Raw genomic sequence first — 9,743 nt, 5'->3', positions numbered from 1 at the left:
AAAACCCAACTTGAACTGGTTTAAGACAACCAAACAAACTTATTGGCTAATTACTACAAATTATACCTCATGGGTAATTCTGGCTTTAAGTATGGCTTCACTCAGGTCTCAAGCAAATTTGTCCATCTCCATTTCTCAGCTCTGCTTTGTCCCTATAGGCAGCATCCTGTGCTTTGTGTGGCCTACCCCAGTCACTCCCTATTCATCTGTCCTTAGCTTCCGGTTCTCATGCTTACAACCCTAATATAGCAGAAAAATAAAACTTTCTAGGATACATCCCACCCATGCTCTAGAATTCACTCTTTCTTACTGGACAAAATGAGTTCACACTCTGAACAATAAAGAATTACTGAGTCTCAAGGTCAGTGAGAAAAGTATTTAAATTCATGTACAGAGAGAGGCGGGAAACTGGTGCCCTCTAAGGGGAAATAAGGGTGTAGGTAGGACAGTAAAAACACTGCTCCATCCTGTTCTGCTATGTTATACTTGCTTGCAGGTAACATTTAGAAAGATGATGAAAATAGGTGACCAACAGTCTGTAGCAACTACAGATTTCCCCACCTACTTAATTTTTTGCGAAGATATGGATAATCGAAATACAGCAGTTTGTCTTCAGAGCATTTAATTTTTGTTTGTGGCATGGTTCTTTTCCTACATCACTTTCGTTCTAACATTTTAATTACCTATAATTATAAATGCAACAAAAACTAGCAATGAGGAAGAAACACAGACTTATGTGGCATCAAGTAAAATGAAATTATTGTAAAACTAAGCCTCAAATTAATAATTAATATTAAATTAATCTTTCAGTGGTATATGGATATAATACAGCTCTAGAGAGTTTCACATCTCTGTCAGAATACGTAGGGAGGCTAAGTTTTATTATTTTAAATTAATGTGAAAGAGACAGAAAAAAATTGGAAATTCAACAAATGCTGCACATCTATACATGTATGTGTGTATTAGCTTGACCAAGACAACACATATAAAAGGTATTAGTATGTAACATTGTGTGAGAAAAATTTCTAATATAATAATTTTTTATGAGTTGTTTTCTGTCACTGTCATTTGTATGCATAAATATCTGATACATATTTAAAATTACAGTATATTCAAATTAAATATCCTACACTAGTGTGTACTAAAATTCTAAATAAACTGTAGAAAATATTTGGTCAGAGACATTGTTAACACAGGTATCCAAGAAAATATAAAACAAATGGAATCAACTTTGCTCATTCATTCATTCATGTATTCACTCAATAAAGATTAATGAGCACCCTCTATGCCAACACGGAATGCACACAAGAAATTCACCAAGAATGAGCCATGTACAGTGCCAGCATTGAGGTTATTTCCTAGTGGATTGTTACTGCTTGATGAGCGCCTGCTGTATGTTAACCATTATGCTAAACCCGGAGGCACAGTGGCTACTTCAAAACAATTGACAATAAACAGACAATATTTTTTTAGTATGAATAAAGGACAAGAAAAAAGTTTGTGCAATGTCCTTCCAGAGCTAATATCAGAAGCACTTGAAGACTGGAATGATGGAATCATTTTCTGGCAAAACTGAAACATAAAGAATGAGAAAAGAGAACTCTCATGCACTGCTGATGGGAATGTAAATTGGCAAAACCGCTGTAGAAAACAGTATGAAGGTTTCTCAAAAAACTAAAAATAGAACTACCATAGGACCCAGCAGTTCCACCCCAGGTACATATCCAAAAGAATGAAAACTAATTTGAAAAGATACATACACCCCTATGTTCATAGCAGCATTACTCAAAGTTGCCAAGATACAGAAGCAACCTAGGTGTCCATCAACAAATGGATAAAGAAGATGTGGTGTGTGCATATGTGTACACACACACACACACACACACATGCACATGCAGAATGAAATATTACTCAGCCACAAAAAATGAAATAATGTCATTTGCAGCAACATAGATGGATGTAGAAGGTATTATGCTAATTGAAATGTCAGACTGAGAAAAACAAATACTGTATGATATCACCTACATATGGAGTCTAAAAAAATAAACTCGTAACTATAACAAAAAGGAGTAGATTTACAGACACAGAGAACACACTAGTGTTTACCAGTAGGGGGAGGAAAGGGGGAGGGGCACCATAGGGTTAGGGGATTAAGAGGTACAAACCATCAGATATAAAATAATATACAAGGATGTATTGCACAACAAGGGGGATATAGCCACTGTTTTATAATAACTATAAATGGAGTATAACCTTTAAAAATTATGAATCACTCTGCTGTACACCTGTAACTTATAAAATACTGTACATCACCTATACTTCAATTTTAGGAAAAGAAATACAAATCCTCTAAGATAAGGAAAAGGGTAAATTGTTCTAGGTACTAAGGGTAACCCCAAGGAAAAGGAGTCAAATATTACCTCACATTATTAGGCAATCTTCAAATGTTTAATATATGTGAGTCACAAAATGAAGAGAATTGAGAGAGACATAACTCAGTGACACAAGCAAAAATCAACCCACGAAATTCCTCCCACTTAAAGGATTTTATTTTTGAAAGTGAAGTAAGCCATTGAGATTTTTTAACAGAATAGCATTTATATATGTGAAAGATCATGGGGACAATGGCATAGTGGTTGAATTAAAAGTGAGAGAGTGAAAATAGAATTTTTTTTTAAATTAGGAAGATATATAGTGATTCAAACAATACATAACTGGAATGGGAACCAAGCCAGTAACTGGCAAATGGAAAGAAAGGGGAAATATCAAGAAATAGACAAAAAAAATAAGTCATAAATGAGAGTTGAATTATAGAGTGCTGGGAAATAGGGAATCATTGTTTCCAGTTTTCTACTATGATAAAGATAATTTCACCCCCTGGTATGGCAATTAAAGAGCAAAAAAAAGTGTCTTGCACGTAGCAGCTAGGTAGGAACTTAGAGAATACTCATTAATTACAAGAGAGAACAAGGTGTACTAGTGACCAATTAGACTTGAAAGTTTTTCTGTCTTCTGATTTAATATTATTTTGTTAAAAGTATTCATGGCATCTTTTTTACTTTTTAAGTGTGATGATCAAAGCAATGACTTTGGTAAGTTAAATTCCACAAGATACTATTAAACAATTTAATATATTTAATCAAATCTGAGTGACCTTGTCCAAGGTGTCTTTCTTTCATTGATCTATTTAATTTTTAGTTCTTTGCCTTGAAGTCATGTTTCAGATGTGCAAACATATACTTCACTTCTTCCTCTGTGGCAATGACAACATTAGGACATGAAAGAAGACATTAGACATGAAAGAAGACAGGTAATAGTTTAAAGCCAAGTTTATTTTCAAGTCCCCATTTGGTAGTCATTCTCCCTGACTGTTCCTGAACTACAGGAAAATGCCCAGATGTGAGAGGCAGCACCTGTGAAAAATCAAATGTGGATGAATGGAGGTGTGCTAAGTAGCTCATGGAATGAATCCACCCTCAAGTCAGGGCCATATAAGCAAAATATGAGCAAAGGCTTGTCAGATGTAAGCACAACAAACTTTATTTTTTACTTGCATGACAAATAATTATATTTTAGATTACTTAAATGTGTAGGTTCTCTTTCATGACATTCAGGACAGATTATAAATCAATAATGGGTCTGAAAAAAGATTATTGGGCCAGGAAGCACTGAAATACAGTGTAAATATGCTTATTGTTCCACTGACTATTGAATGAGTGTTCCTATTTCAAAATCAAATAACTTGACCGTAAGTCTGAGGGGCACCTGGTTAGTTAGCTAGTTAGGTAACTGTTGCAGCAAAAGTTTCCATTCACGGTTCAGTCAAGAAAGCAAGCACAAAAACATAGGACCTGGGGTGCCACAGACATTCTTGACCATGACAACACATCTACTCAGAGGCCTGTGTAGAAGGAAGGAAGAGGAAGTGAGCTAGATAAGAAAAAATCACACTTGAATCAGGAGCTGACGGTTGGCAGCATCCCTTGTTTGTACCGAGGATGTTAACAGCAGACGCGCCTGGTTGGACCAGCTACCACAGTGCTTTGTTAGGTGAGAGAAATTTGATTAAACTGAAGAATTCTGGAAGTGGCCCCAAAGACTTAGGAATCTATGTTAAATGTTATTTTTGTTAAAGAAAGTATGATATTCAAACTTGTAAAACTCTGCAAATGTCATATTTATTTCTTATTTTTTAAGATATTAAATTGTATAATGACAAATGAGGATTTTCTGTTTCTTATACTCATGAAACTGTGCAAATTACTTACACCATATTTGGAGTAGCAAGTTCAGGATGATTACATCAATATGAGTTTCAGATAATATTGATTTTCAGCTGTGAATATGGCTAAACTACTGACAGCTTCACACCCAGAAGATGTTGCCTCTTGTCTTCTGTAATTAATCTGCTCGATAAGTAGGTGCTCTCCGAGTTCATGACATCAGGATGTTTTCTCAGGTTATATTACCACTTTTAACAGTCTTAGAAGAAATCTGTTTAATATTTTTATGTTTAACTCAATAAATAGTTAGTTGATAAATAGGGCTGCATTTCCAAACAAACTGAATTTGTAATATTTAACATCCAATAAAATTTAAATTTAATTATACAAGAACTTGAATCAAGCCAGGTTTGCAGCTTGCCCTATTTTAATGTAATAAATACAAGTATCCTTTTTTCTTGAAATTCAAGAAAATTTTTCATGCTATTGGCACTTTTATTATAAAGTTTTATTGTTTCAAATTAAATTTCAATCAGATCAGTAAAATGATGGCCAGACACTTGGAAATACTTTTAATGCCAAGGCAATATATATTTTAAAATAAAATAACAAAATAAGATAATTGTTTAGTTTGGATAATCTTCCCTGATAAAGTCAGGCTTTCTATAAAATGTGGCTGTTCACAGACAAAATGAAACAAGAAGTCAGTCTCTAAAATGCTTAATGATATTACCACATTTACCATTTTATTTTAAGTTACCAGCAAACTGTAATATTTCTGATAGTAGCTGTCTTGCCTTTTGAAACATTTTTGATCATCCAAAGACCCAAACACATAAATACACAAAGAATAATTAATCAAGAAAAAATATATTCTGAGTAGATAATAGATAATTCTCTTAAATTTTTCATTCACAATTTCTTCAGTCTTTTTAATACCTTTAAAGACTTAGACAGGTTTCCCCATTTTGTTTTTGTTTTAAAGCTTACTGATTTATTATTCACATCTGAATTCAGATAACTGATATTGACCCCTTTGTAGATTACTGTCTAGGGAGGAAGTTATTCTCAGGGTGTTGTACCTTGAATAATAGCATTCTTGGCTGGAAACAAAATCAGAATCTAAACCTGAGGAAGCAGCTTTATTCAGTCTCACTATAGGTTAAACCAGGGAGGGTGTAAGTCAGGTACTTACAGTATATGAAGCTTTCTAAAGAGCTGAAAGTACTTTGACCATGAGACACATTGAAAAATAGACAAAAATACATAAGTAAAGAAAAAGTCATCGTTTCAGCAGGGAAGTACTTGACATAGAAAAGAGCTAATCTGAAGCGGCCAGAGACAGAGTAGGTCTTTGGAATCATTTTCAGTGAACAACGAAGCAAAGAGATTTTACACTCCAGGAGTATGAATGCGAACTCCTTTTTCAAAATTTATTGCACATCTCTTTAAAGTGTGTTTTTTTTTTCATCAGAAAACAATTATTTCTAGATTCTAAATAAAGAATTTGTTTTTCGCGATTCTTTCTACCTCCACATACAACGATGAAAATGTTCACTCTTAAAAACAAAAGAGTCAGGCGCGGAGCCCTGGGCCCAGCGGCGGCCTCAGCGTGGCGGCCTCACAACGCAGCGCGAGCTCGGGAGCCGCACCCCATGGGACCCTCCGCCGCACCCCCGGAGCTCCCGGTTCCCCCCGGCGGGACACTGTCACCCCCCTCCCCAGCTCCTCCCGGCCCCCTCAGGAAGAGCCACAGCCCGGCTCGGCCCAGGGTGGAGACCATGCCGAAGCTGCAGGGCTTCGAGGTCTGGAGCCGCACCGTGGGGTGCGGGGCTGCCACGTGGTGGCCCCTGTGGTGGACCAAAGCGAGCTGGCTTGGAGGCTGCTGAGCCGCCGCCACGGAGCGCAGCCGTGTTACACGCCCGAGCTGCACGCCCAGGTCTTCGTCCGCGATGCCAACTACCTCAAGGAGAACCTGTACTGAGAAGTGCGCCCCGAGGACCAGCTCCGCATCACGCAGTTCTTTGCCAATGACCCAGAGCTGTTTGTCCAGGTGGCTCTCCTGACGCAGGGTTACTGTGACGCCATCGACCTGAATCTGGGGTCCCTGCAGATGATAGCCAAGTGTGGTCACTAGGCGCCTTCCTGCAGGAGGAGTGGGACTTGCTCCACAGAATGATTCTGCTCGCCCGCGAGAAGCTCTCCGTCCCGGTCACGTGCAAGATCCGCGTCTTCCCAGAGATCAACAAGACCTTGCTGTTCGCCCACATGCTGGAGAAGGCTGGCTGCCGGTTGCTGACCGTGCACCGCCGCGCCAAAGAGCAAAAGGGGCCCCTGTCCGGCACCGTGTCCTGGGAGCACATCAAGGATGTGTGGAAGGCCGTGGCCATCCCTGTGTTTGCCAACGGAAACACCAGGTGCCTGCGGGATGTGGAGCGCTTCCTCCGGGACATGGAGGTACAGGGGGTCGTGAGTGCACAGGGAAACCTGCACAACCCTGCCCTGTTTGCGGGCCGCAGCCCCGCCATCTGGGAGCTGGCCAAGGAGTACCTGGACACTGTGCGGCAGCACCCTTGCCCCCTGTCCTACGTCCATGCCCACCTCTTCAAACTGTGGCACCACACACTGCAGGTGCGTCCGCAGCTCTTCAAGGAGCTCGCCAAGGTGAGGCCCTGGAGGGCATCACGGCGGTGAGCCGAGAGCTGAGGCTGCGGTGTTAGGAGGCTACAACCAGGCGGAAGGAGGGAGAGAAGCCTTCGGGTGGCTTGCCTTTCTTCCACTGGGCCTGCCAGCCCTACTTTCAGCCAGAGCCCAGGGAGGGGAGCCAGGAGGGCAGGGCTGCCCATAGCAGGCCAGCCCTGGAGGAGGGGGAGGGCAGCGCGGAAGTCCTGTCCAAGAACAAACCGAAGCAGCAGCCGAGGAACCCCGCCAAGACCTTCGGCCCCTTGCTGAAGCCAAAATACGCCAAATGTGATCCGTGTGGAAATCCAAAGGGCAGCAGGTGTGTGTGTAACCTTTGTCATGGCTGCTGCAAGAGGCGAGCTTTCTGAGAGAATGCCGACTGACCAGGTCATGGGCTGCTCTTTGAAACCAAACTGGAGAAGTCCCTGGCCTGGAAGGGGGCCCGGCCCCAGCTGCAGGAAGCTCACAGACCGGGCCTGGGGAAGCAGGTGGCTTTCCTGAGGTCGTGGGCAGTGCCCTGGCCTGAAGGGCAGTGGCAGCCCCCTGTGCCACCTACCAGGCCCCAGGCCTGCTGCCGAAGCCTTCAGGCATCCCGCTCAAGGAAACGCCTTTCCTTAAGGAACCTCCTGCTGCTTCACGTGGAAGCTTGAGCTGGTCCCCCTCGGCCCAGGCTGGGGACCCGGGGGTGCTGCACTGGGGAGCAGGCTCCTAGGCTGGACTGGCCCATCCTCGTGACTCCCGTGTGTTCACATGAACAATAAATCACTTCAAAGATGGGAAAAAAAAACAAAACATAGTCAGATACCAGGTAATATTCCTACTTTTATACTTAGACATGGAAAAACTAGATACATAAATTAATAAATGAGTTAGCTATGCAGTTTTAGGACGTGCCTCCTAATCTGTGAATACAAGTTTCACATCATAACCCACAGTAATTGCTGCCAAGCTATCACAGATAACCTACAGTTCAGATAATTTTGGTACACAAGGGATTTTAAAAATGTCTCCCAGTCTGTCCGACTAAACGTCACCCAGGAGAGTTTCTTACCACTTCTGTGTGACACGTGTCTGGTGCCCTTCGGGAGCTTCCACTCTATTCTGGATGTCTTGTGCAACGGAGAAATTGCTATTTAGAAATAAGCTAGTTTAGAAAGCCATAGCATTTAGATCAAGAATAGGCGGTGGAGCTCCCCTCTGCCCACACCCATGTTTACAGATGGGGTCAAGTAGGCCTAGGATATGTTCTAAAGTTTAAATAGTGTCACAAAAATGCCAGGAGTGACATTTTAATATTACAAATTAAATTACAGCAAAGGTATATCATGGAAATAGTAACATAAATTTTTTGTTTCTCTTGCCCTGGATTTACAGCAGAACAAGAAGAGAAAATATTGAAATGATTTTGCTAATTATGTCTAAATAAATAAACTAATAAATAAATTAAAACCTCTAAATATTTCACACTAAAACCACTGAAATACACAATAACCTAAAGAATAACATAGAAAGACTAACATGAGGGTCACATGATCTGTGTTAAAGCTATAGGCAAATGAAAAAAAAAAAACAGGAAATCCCAATTAGTAATAAGAATTATCAGGCTTCCTATTATAACATAATACACTGTCCCAACGAATCAAACTATATTTTTCACTGTGAACTATCTTGACCTCCATAAATAAATTCAATATTTTCCCAAACATTTTATACACATAGTACTTTTAATGCTCTGGATACCACTTTTAGTTCTCTCTATTATAACATATTCTCAATTGTTATTATATTTAATAAATTCACAATTTTTAAATTAAATTTTTTTACTTTGAGATAATTGCAAATCTACATGAAGTTGTAAAAACAGAAATAATAAAGAGAGACCCCATGTCTGCTTGACCCAGTTTCCAGTAATGGCACTGTCTTACAAAATGACAGCACACTGTCACAGCCAGGGGCTCTAATTTACATCACAGTCAGTACACAGAAGTTCCATCACCAGCAAGATTTTTTCTATTGTCGTTCACAGCCACACCTACCTACCTCCTCTCTAGCAAGTCTCTAATCCCTGGCAAGCATGAATCTGTTCCCCAACTCCATAATTTTTATTCAATTTTAGCAAAAGTCACAAGGATAAAAGTATGTGAAAGAAAAACTAAGCTTCTAAAGTAGTAAATAGTATTTTACATTATTGTTTTTAGCATATGGAATTCATATTCCTGTAAACTTCATATTTTATTTTCTAGATCATCTATCAATATAGAAAAATTGAGGTCCACCTATGATTATTTTTCTTGTGCAAGGGCAGAATCTCCAAGAAGAAATTTGATCTTATGAAAAGAGGAGTCGGCTGTCTTCATTTTAATACCACTTCAGGGATCATAGATTTCAGAGCTTAGATGTTATGATGTATATTACTCACATTTGTGCCTTGCTATACCCCCTTCTTTCATGCCCCCACTTCTCCCTACACAAATTAACATCGGGATCTAAGGGGAGGAAGAAGGCTGTGAACAAAATTATAAATGAGCTATTCCACTGAAAATTATTTGAGATACTCATGCATTCATCCATTCAAAAATAGTGTGTAATATATGCCAGGCACTTTTCTACATGCTGGGAATACAGCAATAAACAAAGAAAAAAGTTCCTTCCCTCTTGGAGCTAACATTCATAACATCACAAAAGCAGAGAGATTTTGGTAGCACTGTGGGGGAAAAGCAATACTAAGGAAGACAAAATACTATTTTTCAACTCTATAGGGACACAAATTGACTTCAGTGTTTTGGCAGACGCTACCAAGCCCAAGTCCATCGCTCTTGCTATGGGACATGGTGACTT

At 39.9% G+C, this 9,743-nt stretch overlaps 1 pseudogene; it reads left to right on the top strand.

Moving 5' to 3' along the window:
- Nucleotides 1-6,004: 6,004 nt before the first annotated feature.
- LOC102542689 (tRNA-dihydrouridine(16/17) synthase [NAD(P)(+)]-like pseudogene) lies at nt 6,005-7,791 on the top strand (annotated as a pseudogene).
- Nucleotides 7,792-9,743: the final 1,952 nt, after the last annotated feature.

The sequence above is a fragment of the Vicugna pacos genome, chromosome 28, assembly GCF_048564905.1.
Source record: "Vicugna pacos chromosome 28, VicPac4, whole genome shotgun sequence".
In the NCBI taxonomy this organism is placed as follows: domain Eukaryota; kingdom Metazoa; phylum Chordata; class Mammalia; order Artiodactyla; family Camelidae; genus Vicugna; species Vicugna pacos.
This window is presented reverse-complemented; position numbering and strand designations above follow the sequence as displayed.